At 37.7% G+C, this 14,765-nt stretch overlaps 1 protein-coding gene across 1 annotated transcript in view; it reads left to right on the top strand.

Annotated features, from left to right (window-relative positions):
- ZFPM2 (zinc finger protein, FOG family member 2) overlaps positions 1-14,765 on the top strand; it is a 361,626-nt gene that overhangs the window by 206,611 nt on the left and 140,250 nt on the right. The gene's annotated exons all lie outside the window — the stretch shown is intronic.

Genomic DNA, 14,765 nt, shown 5'->3' on the forward strand with positions numbered 1-14,765 from the left:
ATTAACATATAAAACACTAATCATAACATCAAAGACTCTTAAAAACTTGCTAGAAACAATTACAACTTGTTCCTATAATCATTACAATTTGTACACTTATAAGAGGATTGCCTTTAAACTACCATAAGCCTTTGAAAGTTGAAACACCGGAAAGAGGGAATTTGCAAGCTAAAAAAACAATCTGCACACCAGGATCTGATTATATTCTTTTTCCTTCTATAATTGCTGGTCCCAAACCCACTCATTTTTCTAACCTGAAATACCTGTGGTAAGCTGGTGGGAGCTTTTGGATAGAAGGAAAGTGTGATTTTCCCAGGATGTGTCAATATGATATATCAAAGTGGAAGGAAATGGTATAGTGAACCAGTTTACCAATGCCCACATTCAGAATGCAGAAATACAAAAGAGGCCTTGGAATGTAGGATTAATTACGAGGAATAAATTTTTGTTGTACAGTGTCTTATCTCCATGATGGCAATATAATATGGAGGAACCAAGAGAATAGCTGTTCTCTTGTCATAATCCAAATCCATTGCATTTTTAAATCAGCCATTATTTTGGGAGCCATGATTGTTATATTGTTATATATAAGGAAAGAAATATGGCAAAATTGCAATTCCATGTTCAGTGGAGTACTTTAACTTGAACATGTTTATGTGTTTGGATTATGGTTGGCTGTATGTTAGGTCTTTTGGCAATAAACAATTTAAAGTAATTTTTGGAAGGTTATTAATAAATTAACTCATAAAGCATGCATTGAGCCCAACTACGAGCTAGCCTTGTACATGGATACTAATAGCCGCCATTACTAAGCACCGCTGAATCCTCTCCATGGTACTTCTGTCCCAGATTGTATGTGTTTCTCTCATTGTTCTTCATCACCTTGTTTTACGATCATTATTATATGGGTTCAAAAAAGAGTAAAAAAGCTAAAAGTTAGAAAAAAAGAAAAAAGGTTAAAAAGTTAGCTATTAACTTTCAGCAAAAGAAAAAGTAACAGGTTAGTTATCATTGCCTGCCTTTCTGATCTAATCTATAGTTACCAAGGGCAAGAACGAGGTCTCAGTCACCTTCCTATCCTTGGTCTGGTATGCTGCCTGTACAAAAAAAGCACTAAATAAATATTGATTGGCTGACCAGATAAACAAAGGCGTGGTTGCCAGAAACTGGAATAGGCATTTCACATACTCGAATGATGAACCATATGCATTATGGCTATTTAATGGTTCTTAACCTACAAAAGGTAATTTGATATTGTGCAACTTAAGAACTCTTGGTATTGCGGTTCAAACAGCAGAGACTGCAATAACTAGTGTATAGGTATTATTTCATTTTATCTTCATTGAATACCTCCTATGAGGTAATTAATATACTACTCCATTTTACAAAAGGTGAAATTGGAGTTAGGTGGGTTAAGTAATTTGCCATGGTCACATAGCTAGTAAGCGGTAGGAGTTGGGCTCAAACATGCATTTGTCTAACGTAGGGTCTGAGTTATACATATTAGAATAATTTCTCCCCACATTAGGCTTTCAAACAGCTCAATGACATGGGTAGTGTGTTTTTTATTTTGCATAGTTTGCCATTATGACTCAGAAAGGTAGTATGGCTGTTCTTGGTCATGGAGAGCTAATAATGGAGCCAAATTCGAATCTGGGTCATTCCAAACCCTATATCCTTGTACTGTGGGACTCTGATTTCTCCCTGCCATTATTATATGATTAGTAAATTCTTCCAAATCACTCGGGTATTTATGCCTGGAAATCACAAAGAGTATATATTATGGTATGGCACTCCCCAAATGCATTATACAGAATCCCAAGTTCATTTAAAAAAGAGCCCTGTGACCTAATATAGCCTATCATGGCCCCTTTTGAAAGCTCACAATGCCTGCTGGCATTAATACTCTGAGCAGTTCTATAGTAAAACACCTGTTTGACCATATGTTATATATATTTTTTTCTCCTTTCAAATGGACACCCATTGGAATTAGTGTTCTGGGTAACACACTTAGAAAAACTCTCCTGTAAATTTTATTCTGATCTCCTAGATGGGCTTCAGAAGTCTGATACTAATTCCTGCTATTCAGATTGCCTTTGGAGGGAAGGGATAGCTCACCAAGACTATGTCTCAAAGTTCTGTGAATACCTTAATATGCTATGATTGTACTAGGGATCGTTTGAGTCATGGAAAATATGACCCAAGGAAGCACTCCTATCAGGACCCCATGGATTCTGAGTTTGCAGTTTTCATAGGCTTACAGGTATGATAAAGCTCCTTAAAGCAAAAGAGTTGTGTAGTTGGAAGGTTTTGGTGATTTAGATTTAATAAGTATTGACTTGGACATCCATAATTTTCATTTGCATAATATGTATGTTATTTATTATTTGGGACTGTTTTCAAGTGATAGAAATCCAAAAGAAATTGGCTTATCCAAAAAAAAAAAAAAGAGAGAGAGTGTGTGTGTGTGTGTGTGTTGGTAGGGGTGTGTGGTAGGGGTGTCATAAGACTGAAAGTACAAGGATATTCTGGATTTCAGGAACAGCTTAATCCAGTTGCTCAAACTTTGTCCCCAGACTGTCTCTGTTTTCTGCCCCTTCTTTCTTTTGTGGGTTTCATTTTCAGAAACATTCTCCTCAGGGTGTGGGAAGCTCCAGTCTTATTCCACCAGCACAGACATTCCAATGAAAACAGCTTTTCTGGGTTTTGATTAGGGCACATCACATACCAGTCTTTGATCCAGACGAGATCGGGCACGTTCAGGGTGGTATGGCCGTAGACCAGTCTTTGATCCAATTAATCACAGTGACTCTCCCTGGCAGACTACAGTCATCCTTAGAGTAGAATCAACCCCACATGAGCCACTGAGATAGAGAAGAAATCATTCCCCAAATGAAACCAAAGTGCTGTTGATGGATACAAAGGGATAGTTGCTTGATGGGCTAACTTCATGCACTTAGAGGCAACACATTATTCCCAATGTCTAAGAAACACTCGCCGAAGATGACAAATAAATTCCTGATGCCAAAATTGCATTTCCTTATTTTATTTTCTAGCTAAGAACCTAAATTACTTATGACTTCTATGCCGGAGTCATTATTATAGGACCTGGCTATCTGAGAACATATCTGTACCTATTTACAAATAAAAATGTAAAATGCTTATGTGTAGCATTTTTTCAATGCCCTGTGAAATTTTTGGTATCATTTTCTTATGGTGTGTTAGATAGGCCACTTAATGTGTAACTATTCCCATTTAAGAGGCATACTTTCTTCTTAAAGTATTATTAAATGTGAGCTAATAGCAAAATTAAATATAACTATGGTTTTCATTACCAGTGTGTCCATCAAATAATTATTATAAAATTATATTATATCAGTGCTATGTGACAGGCTGCCATCATCTTGTTTTATCAAAGTAAAAAAGTATAGTATTTGGCATTAATATTGTAATCTGATGTACTTTTTCCCTGCCTCAACTACCCCCTGTCATTCCAGAAAGTAATTAGCTCATCCAGACATTGATGGACCAGACTTGTTGGGTCATCTGTTTTTTTGCCATTATTCTCAACAGACTCCAGATAATTCTAATTTACTTATCTCCAATGGAAAAAGACTGGAAAGTCCCATGCTGAAGTTAAAGGGAGGATGCTGGGGGGTAGGATTAGCAAGGCCTGCCCACTAACTCCTAAAATCTGCTAATGCCTATTGAGCATCGGAGATCGACTTTTCTTCTCTATATACCAGTGTTCTTTACCTTATAGTGTTTGCACACTACGGTGAACTTTCTCACATATTAAAGGTAAATAGGTTACTTCAAGTTGTTTTTGTTTTTGTTTTTGAGTACTCAGAATTAAGCCTTGAGCTTGTGGATTTGTTCATTCAGTTCATTTAAAATAAGGAATAATTGAGGTTTTCGTGGAGTTGTCATTTCAGAGTAGACACGTTCTCTAGATATCAAGACTAAGAGAATAAACACTGTCAATCAAAAGGATGAAAAAGTATCAGTTAACCCTCACTCCCACCTTAACCACAGATTTGTTTTTATGTGAAAGCACAGTATCATTGTAAAAAAAACTGTTGTAGTATGTGACTTTGGGCAAATCATGTATGCTATAAATCTTGATTTCCTCAGCTGTGAAAATGGAATAGCCATGGCTATGTTGCAGAATTTTTGAGAGGAAGAACCCCGTGAACTTAACTGTGTATATTATTATATTATATTGCTAATTATCTTACACTCAATCCAATTTGCCCTTGTGGACATGTCAGTACAAACTTGAGGAAATGAAAGCAGACTTTTATGTTGGTATCAAGCAAGTGTGCAAGAAAAGCTGTCATCTGATACCAGATTGATAGCCAGGGATTCCAAAACTCTCATTCAGTTACTGTTGAACCCACACCACAGTTTCTGCTGAGAACTGTCTTATAGAATCAAGGGCCTGAAGCCTTTGCCTGAAGATGTTACTTTTTTCCCCTTGAACACATGGTATTTTTATTTTTAGTGGAAGTCTTATGTAAAATGTCTAGTATCAAGATGATAATGATAATACTATTAATACTAGGGGCGCCTGGGTGGCTCAGTCGTTAAGCGTCTGCCTTCGGCTCGGGTCATGATCCCAGGGTCCTGGGATCGAGCCCCGCATCGGGCTCCCTGCTCTGCGGGGAGCCTGCTTCTCCCTCTCCCATTCCCCTGCTTGTATTCCCTCTCTCGCTGTGTCTCTCTCTGTCAAATAAATAAATAAAATCTTTAAAAAAAAATACTATTAATACTAATATAGCAGTCACCATTTATGAAGTACTTATTCTATGCAGGCATTGTTGTAAATAGTGTACCTACATTTTCTTATTTACCATTACAACAGGCTCATGATGTAAGCAGCATTATCCCAACTTTACAGATGAGTAAACTGAGGGTTTAGATAAGTAAATAATTCAAGGATCTTTGGCTCATACATGGTGAAACTGGGATTCAGTCTTGAGCATGTTGACTTTCAGTTCCTAATTATACAGTTAACAGAGTTTTGATGATGCCCTTCACTGCGCCAAGATTGCAGGTTATTGCTCTTCTTCACAAATTTGCATCCATGTTTATCAGCAGCTCTGTGTTCTTTTTCTCTCATTCTGTGGTGAGCTAAAATAGCAGTGACAGCAGGACTTTGTGCTAATATCTCTTGCTTTTAAGACCATAGCAATTTAAAGTCACGTAGTAGACCAATCTCAAAATCATTCTGTGACCATCCTCAGAGTTCTGATTTTGCTTGTTTGCACAAATGTAACCATGCAATGAGTTCATTTAAGCTTTTATTGATTGTCTACTATGTTCAAGATCCTATACTAGACACTGTTGAAATAATGACAGAAATTCTAATAGGACCTAACTTGGATGAGCAACATTGTGCACACTGACTAAATTGATCAACTTTTCAAAACAAAGATTCTTTAGATGAGGACTCTTGCAAAGTCTGGATGATTTCCCATCTTAAAACAGTGAATCTGTTGCATGTTGCTAGAATTTTGACACAACAGCCTTGTCTAACATGGCAGCCAATTTTCAGAGTAGCCTACAAGTTCCCGTTTAACTTCACCTAAAGAGCCTAATATAATATAAATAAGAAGCTATTTTAAAAAGAAAAAAAAATTGTGCTCATATTTTAAGTGTTTATCTAACCATTCTGTAATTCATAGAAAATGTATAACTGTTGTCTAGTTTTATGGTATTCTTAAAAGAGGGTGGGTGCCTGCACCAAATATTTAGCAGCTGGAATTATAAAATCATAAGACGATTAAGTTAGCTAGTCGCGGAATTCCAATATTGCTTTTTAAATGACTTCAGGATATAGGAGGTACTAAGGTTATTATCTGTTATCAGGAATACAGTGGAATTGTACAACTGGATAATAACCAAACAAACTGACACAATGTAAAATTACATTATCAGTGTGTTAAAACAAAATTGCGCCCTAAAGGAGTCCACATGCCAGCTCAGAGCTGCAGTGTAATTATGCTTAACTCTGATAATTAAAATACAACGGAGATCAACAGAATCATTTTCATTAAGAAAATTATTAATGATGGTGGTATAACAGTAATTGATTGCAGAGCACCACAGGATAACGCGATGCCGAAAACCCAACATGTTTCATGAACATCTGATGCTCTTTCTGGTTATGTTCTATGTGAATGAGAGATGTTTTGAGGAGTGAGTAATTTATTGTGCCTATTCTAGGAATCAGTGATTGTAAAAAGGGCTGCTTTAGAAAACCACCATTTGGATTCAAATTGTCATTTCTGAGGGGTTCTTAAGGTCAAGACAAGTGACCCCGCTAGTGACTATGTTAATTTACAGTAGAGCTGTCTGTTGCAAATTGCAGAACGACAGCAACTTCAGCAAATATCAGGCATTCTGTCATTTCCTTTTCTTCCTACATGTCTACAGTTTTTAAATGATGTTAGTGATTTACTTGGGTTATTTCAGGCTGGGTCTGATCATATATACCGGCTAGTTTATGTCCTTAGTTATTACTAATGTTTGCTGTGTGACGTGAGAAAATACATTTGTTTTCATATCAACATCACTATGAATTTCCTTAATGAAATGTTGGTAAATAACCCTGCATGATAATACCATTAATTATGCCAGTGGATTAGATGTGCTATCATATAGTGGAGAAAAAATATCCTAAACCACCCTGGACCCATATATGAATGAAACATCTTGTCTCTTAGGGGTAAAAACCCAGTCAGGATGTTGGCAAATGATAAGAACTAAGAATATATCAGTTTTATAAGAATAAAAATGAGAAATGAAGAGTGGGGTCTTTTGAGAGGTGACTCATTATCATTCAGGGATGTTAGCTTGTCATTCAAAGAGATGCTGATCTTGAAAGCTACCCCCAAAAGTATCTTTGACAGCTAAAATGAGGGACTCTTTAGGGTAGATATTTTTCAGAATGAGATACTGTGACTACTTTTTGAAAACTGTATTATGTAGAAGAAATTATTATGTTATAATTCCAAATGAAAAAGTACAATATAAAGTTTGTTCCTAGTATGATTATGGTTATAATTATGTTTAAAAAGTGCATGTGCAGGGAAGCATACTTGAAAGAAATACCCTGAAATTATAAGAGTATTTCTGTAGAGGTGGTCAGATTTGGGGAGGATTTTTTTATATCCCTCTTCTATAATTTTCTTCACATAGATTATTTTCCTCATATAATTTAGGAAAAATATTTGCAATGAAAATCATTCTTTGTCCTAACTACATTCTTGCTCTCCTTTTTATACAACCCGAACTAAAAGAACAAAGAAATCTTTGCCTTGCCCACAAGATGTCTCTCATCCATAGAATTTAAATTATTCCTTAGTGAGATAATTATTTTTCTTTAGTATCTCTGTGAATGTCCTGACAATTTGTGTTTCACAAGATAATTTTCTAAATAAAATAAAAGTAATTGAGCTAATGCTTTGTGCATGATAGGATGTAGGTGTCATGAGTGATACAAAAGACTATGATAAATAGCCCCACCCCAGCTTAAGGAACTTATTGGAAGACCTTAATTGATGAAGGTTGCATAATACTGAGTTCAGTCTTACATGGTCAAAGAAAGTTGACAGAGATTGTGGAGTTTTGGTTGGATATTGAAAGTTGAATATATGTTTGAGAAATGGGGAAAGGCATTTGAAGAGGTTGGAATTGTGTGTGTAAAGGTTGCGGACTACAGTGTGTATACAGTGTTTTCATGAGAGTATTGGCACACACTTCAGTTAGAGAACTTACAAATAAAACCAGTGAGGAAACCTCCAAAAGTTTCTGAAGGCCATGTTGTGCGTTTCATTAAATGTTCAGTCTGAAGACCTTGCAGTGGAGGCATTGGGGAGTTACCGGAAGTTTTGAGGCACACACAATCACACTGGGATTTTAGTAAGATTTGAGTGTCCAAGGTTCTTCTTAGGTCCATCCCTTAATAAAACTAAGACTTTGTCTGTCAAGGAAATTGTATCATAGCTACACCCCTCTAGAAGACAGTAGTCTGTCATCCACCTTGATCTCCTTGTTACCTGACTCCTATAATTTTTCAACTCTAATGAACCTCTGTCCCTTCCCCCCCACGACCATCATTTTCCTGTCCACCAGTCCCACCCCCACCCCCCGTCCTTAATTCCAGATGACCTGGCTTGAATTCTATGGGCTCGTGATTCCAGTCACTCTCTCGTACCTCCTCACCCTTCTCTGTCTCTCTGACCTTTACTGTACTGGCCTGACAATACCCCCTTTCTGGTCAGTCCAACTCTCCACTTTTCCCTGGCTACATTTGAGCACCAGAAGTTAGGTAAATTAATATCTGTGAAGTGCTTAGAATAGTGCCTGATCCACAGTGAGTGCCATACAAATGTGGTCAAAATCAAACCAACCAACCACCACCACTGATGACAACAACAAAATAACAGCAACAAAACCCACTGCTGGCCAGTTGGTATTACATTTGACCACAAGGTGAACGTGAACCCTCAGTGTATGTAACCTAGCAATATAGACTTATTTTCCTAATCAGTGTTCAAGGTGACTATTTCAGACTTCTTTCTCCCCAAATACATAGCATCCCTCATTAGATGATGACCTTGCTTCTTGTTTCACAGATAAAGTGAGAAAGTGCAAGTGAATACAACCCTCCAGAGTTTCCCATCACAATCACACTGATATCCTGCAAGGATTGATATGACCCTGCTACCAAATTGGGCCCGCCGCCTGTTTTTGTAAATAAAGTTGAATTGAAACACAGCTAAACCTATTTGTTTATATTTGTGTGTGGCTATAAGAACAGAGTTGAGCAGTTGCAGAGACCCTCTAGCCTGCAAACTTAAAATATTTACGATTTGGCTTTTTATAAAAAAGCTTGTCAATCCCTGAACTAAACCTGCAAAGTCATTACTTTGGCTTAACAGCCTTCATGATCTGCCCCTAGGTACCTCTGTGGTTACATTTACTACAACTCCCCAACTACTCCGCTCCAAAGCAAGGCGGCTCCACAGGCCCCCTTGCTTTTGCTTGCTAGTACAAAGAATGCCTCTGCCTCAGGGCCTTTGTACTGTGCTTTGCCCCCACATTGCTCCCTCTCTGACTTCATTCACAACACTCTCTAAATGTTGCCTTCACGGAGGGTCTGCCTAGCCACTACTGTTTCTCTCGCTCCTTCTTTCCTTTTTCTTCTCTCTATAAGTCAGCTTTGGCTATTACAGCAAAACAGCATAGACTGGATGACTGAAATAATAGACATTTGTTGCTCACCATTATGGAGGGTGGGAAGTCCCAAGATCAAGGTGCAGGCAGATTTGAAGACCGGTAAGAGTCCTCTTCCTGGTTTGCAGATGGCCACCCTCTTGCTGAATCCTCACGTAGTGGAGGGAGAGAGAGAAAGAGCTCCCCCTGTGTCTCTCCTTATAAGGGCACTGATCCCATCATGACCTAAATTCTCTCCCAAGGGGTTAGGGCTTCCACATAAAAATTGAGGGAACCTATTCAGTTTATAACATCCTCTCTTCTTTATCTTCATATTTGCCACTTTAGCATTTATTTATAATTTTAATGTCATTATCTCACCCATAGAATGCGCATTCTTCAAAGATAGGGATTCTGTCTGTTTTTTAAGCAGTGCATGGCACCTGGCAGGTGCTCATTAAATATTCGTGAATGAGTGAATGGATAAACAAAGGAGTCGCAGCTCATCCCTTAACATGGAAAGCAATACAATATACATTGAATAAAGTTTCCACAACCATCTCCTTGACTTTGTTCAACTTTCCGAGATGTCCTCAAATTTTATTCTTTAACTTCATTATTGAATTTTAACTATTATATTGCAAATTTACAGGAGGTCTTTCTTATTCTCTGACAGTTTATTTTTTTCAACATCTTGCTCTTGGTATGTGGATATTCATTCCTGTATCTCTGAAGATAAAAATTGAAGGATGTTTATGAAGTTGTGTGTCCTGTGCATTGTTTCACACATTTTCTTTCCTGTTTTGGTTCCTGTATTTGGTACTGAAGCTTTCCTTAAATGGCTAGAGATCCATGAGTGTCTACTTCTTCTTTGAAGAGTGGGACACCAAAGGCTAAATATAAGAACAGCATGAGTTGGTAGGTGGTAGGTTTTGCACAGAGTCATAGAATGTCAACTGACGGGTTTTGCACAGGGTCATGGGATGTCATCTGGTCAGTTTTACATGGAGTCATAGGATGGCAACCCAGCCATGAAAATGAAGTCCCTGAATAACAGTATATGGAATTTTTTGTCTGAGCATGCTTAGCTCCTGCAGAAAATGCTGGTCTCATGTCTAAGATTTATGAACCTTGCAGCCAGCAATCTGAGGATGTAGTGGGTGAAAGGGACCAGATGGTATGTTGGAAAGGCCCTATCTCTTGTTAAGAATATAGATTGTTCCTTAAATCTTCTAATTCAGGTGACACTTTAGCATCACCCTTTGCTGAGACTCTCTCTGGATCTGAAGCCTCTGTCCCAGTTCTCCAAAGACTCAGCCTCCACCTCCTAACAGAGTGCCAAGGGACTGTCCCTTACCTCTGAGCATGTGAAGCTAACAGCTGTTTACTCAGAATGTCAGTCTTACAAAGTTTAGGTCTACTGCTCACCCTACTTTTCAAGGCACCAGATGCCTTCAATTCCTGATTTTTTCCAGGATTCTGTGGAATAAGTCTGCTTGCTGCTTTTTGGCCAGCTGCTCTTTAGATCCTTGGATTTCAGCTTGCTGTGCTCTGCTTTGTCATCTGTCACTCCATCAGTTTTTCTAGCTTCCAAGATTTTCTAATCTCCTGTTGCCTATTCTGCACTCTTTGTCCTATCACCTCTTGTTTCCCTCTTTACTGTCATATTTGCGAAAGGGGATAGAAATAAATGCATGCAATCAATTCATCAGACTTATCAGAAAGCCCTCTCCGCTTCCTTTCTTAGGCAGCTTCTGTAAAGTGTTCTGCATTCACCTCTTTGACTTCCTAAATTCCAACATCTTCTCTTCATTCCAGTGTCTGCCTCCGCGATTCTATTGAAGTGACTCACTCACTTATTGTTGCCGATTTTTTATTCTACTGCGCTTGATCAGATTATCCCTTTCTACATCCAGTGGCAGGTGTCCCCATCACTGGCCATCCACTAAATGTTGTCATTCTCTGGTCTTCTCTCTCCTTATTGATGCTTCCCATAAATTATCTCATCTATATTTTTTAGCTACCCTATTCCTTATAGCTTCATTTCTCACTCATCCTCCACATATACCCTTATACTTCAACTATGCTCATTTATTTGAAATTCCTCAAATATCCTTTGCTTGTTCATATCTGTCTTTGGACATCATGTTCCCTTTGCCTGATAATTTTCTAGTTATCTTTATCATTGCTAACAGGTACCATTCAAGACTTAGCATATATCAGTTCCTCTGAACAGCCTTCCCTGCCCTATCCCTTAGGGGGAGAGTGCCACTGCAGCCTGTCATTGTCCCAAGTTGGAGGTGAACACCTCAAATGCTGTGCCTCCATTTCTCACCTCTGTAACTCCACAGACAGTGCATAGTATACACTCACTGAATTTTGAATTATTATTTAATGGCTTTTATGATGCATTATTCAACAGAGTAAAAACTCTAGTGTGACTTGATTTAGTTTCAAAAATTACTTGTATGGAAATTGTTTGAAAATCCAGTACCTAAAGTGCTTATTCTCATATTTAGAAAAGCATCCCATGGCTTAGCAAGCTTTTTAAAATGCTAGGGAATCTGGTACAAGAGGATTTCTTTGGAATGTCCCGTATATACATGGCAGACATGGTGCTCCATCAGTTAGCATGAAGATGTATACAAGAATTTAGAAAAACTAAAATCTATATGCATGCAAAAGATGCCATAAAACCATAGGGTTTTATTTGACATCTTTGTGTACCAGTCATGCCAAGATGTTGGCTCACTGTTACGAGGCAGTTCTTTCTGGATCCACTTGACTTTCTCCTGTCAGACAGAAACTGTGTCTGTCGTTCTCAGCTCTTCACTGGGGAAAGTCAGCCAGACCTCAAGTCTTCACTCTGAGACCTGAAATTGGAAGCTTTTCATTTTACTCTTGGTATATAAGTCAACCCCATTTTTGAAGGCTATTTTTAAACTTAAAAGGTCACCTTCTATGCCATGACATACAATAGTACTTCAGAGAAAATATATTCTCATTAGTCTGTCTGAGGTCTGTGAAGACTGTCAGACAACAGTGGGGTCAACCAAGATAGTATATCGTGGTGTTGCAAGGAAGAATATCCCAACCAAGGGAATGGATCCGAAATACATACATTTAAGTATAAACAGATAAGATCTTTCTATCTATCTATTTATGTAGTCCTATCTACCGCCCATTGAAATTCAATGAGAATAAATTACTTGAAGCCAGTTTTTCCTTCAGAAATCTAGTATTTATCATCACTGTCTGGTCTCCGTTGTCAGTAAAGATTTTCAAGAATGACTGCTTTCCAGTTCAGCACCCTTTACTTTGTGCACACTTTCAAAAAATAGAAGCCTCAGAGGTTCTTCTGACAACATTTTCAGAATATTTGCCAAATATCCCTAATGAGCAAATTAAGGTTTCAAAATGAATTTGACCTAATGAGTGATGTGTGATATTTCTACTCCCCTCCCCCACGAAAAAGATATAAAACTTATCAATAAACTAGTAAGTAATCATTTGAAGTCTGTCAATGCCAAAAACTAGGTTTGCAATGCAAATTAAATCTTACCTCTCTTAAATATAATTTCTGCTATCCTGGTGTGTTTTGAGTGCAGGTTTCTAGTTTAAATTGTGTGTTTGGCCGTGAAATATTCTCACCTGTTAAGTCCAGAATGGTCTGATCTTAAGTCTAGGGAAGCAAAATAAATGGCCTATGAAGGACATTTAGGCCGAACAATAGTTTAGTTGAGAGATCTTCCTTCATAGTTTTGCATTTTGAGTAGAGATACAGATAAAAATAGCTCTCTATCGGTAAGATGAAGTAAGGAGAAAATGTGTATAGGAAAATAGACAAATTAATTTTTATCTTATCGTTGGCTTTAAATACACCATTTTAGTTAACTATCTCAAAGGAAATTTAGATCATCATCTTTACACATGTAATGAAGGGAGATTATAAAAAGGAGGCCATTACATGAAATTTGGGAGTTGTGTGTTCTTCACTTCACTGAAATATTAGTTGGGTACCCACTATATGGCAGGTAGGGAATCTGTGAACTTTTGGTGATATGTTCAAGTTACATTTCACCTTGGTATGATACTAGTGTATAATTTGTTTATATCTAAATGATCTTTTTTTAAAAAATTCAGCTAATGTCTTGCACTTAATATGTGATCTGCGAACCAGCAATATGGCGTCGGCTTATTAGAAACACCAAAAACTCAGTCCCCATTCAGGCCTACTGAATCCAAATCTGCATTTTTAACAAGATCCTAGGTGATCTGCGTGCACATATAAGTTTGGGGAGCCAAGGTCTCATGATTATTGACGTGACTTTAACAGAAGGATGCCCTGAAGGATGGCAATAGTTAACCTTGCAATATACCACTGTAATAACTCACCGAGACTTGTGAATTTATTTGCAGATAACAAGCACAACTGTAGAGCATGAGACTATCATAAAGGAAAAATAAGAATGTTGAAAAGTTCTTCCTGTTTTGTCTTTAAATATACAACAGCTTGAGTGCTATCTTTCTTGGCACTTCCCTTATTCCCACAAATGGGATTATAGAAAAGAAAATGTTGCTGTACTCTCTTTAATGCGAACATTTATTGCTGTTTTTCCTCTTCTTTCCAACACCTCTTAATTTATATTAGGCATTAAATTGTAACACTCTTTCTTTTCATAGTGAAAATGTACCCAAGTGTAGGCCTTCAAATCAATCCATTGTTATTTTGCAAAACAAAATGCTAACTAAGTAGTTAGGGGAAACACAGGCCCCCTGAACCCTGGGACTCTCTGGAGGCTCATCTCTGTCATCCTTCCTGCACAGCAAAAGGGGAAAAAAAGAGAAGGAAAAAAACAAATTTGCTGAGCCACACATTTCAAGTTGTCGACAACCCCATCCACGAGAAAACAGAAGAAAATATATATGCTCTCTGTCCTGTCAAAAGGCTTTCACCTTATCTTGAGAGACTGTCAGGGCAGGAACATCAGTGAATGGACAGGAGTCTATTAAATTAATAAGCTGCTGGATGGTGTCTGGAGAGTTATGATGCTCCATAAATCCAGTTTGATCACGGTGGACAAGGTTTAAATCTGCAGACTTCTAATACACATCCAGTTCTTGGATTGGATTTGAAGTTTTGTGCCGGAGACACAGAGATAGTCCTGCAGCATGTGAATTAAGATTTATCTTTTTTTTTTTTTTTTTTTTTACACTACTTACAAAAATGAAAGCACCTTAGGGATCCTAGCAAATGTTACTGCTAGAAATGAAAGAACTGTTGTCAAGGTGAAACCGTGACTCTAGAAGCCGAAAATCAAACCTTGGTCATTCTATTCAGGCAGCCCCATCAGAACCCAGTGTGAAAGGTCTGTGTGGAAGGAAAGATGCCTGAACTTATCTATAACCTATTTTATAGTGATGCCTGTCAAATTCTACTCGTCTATATTTATGACAGAAAGAAAACTAATGGTGTCACATCTGCCCTATAGTAATAAAAAAAATCAGGAAATATTTTCTTCACCCCATTAAATAAAGTCTTC

The sequence above is a fragment of the Neomonachus schauinslandi genome, chromosome 4 (assembly GCF_002201575.2).
Source record: "Neomonachus schauinslandi chromosome 4, ASM220157v2, whole genome shotgun sequence".
NCBI classification, from domain to species: domain Eukaryota; kingdom Metazoa; phylum Chordata; class Mammalia; order Carnivora; family Phocidae; genus Neomonachus; species Neomonachus schauinslandi.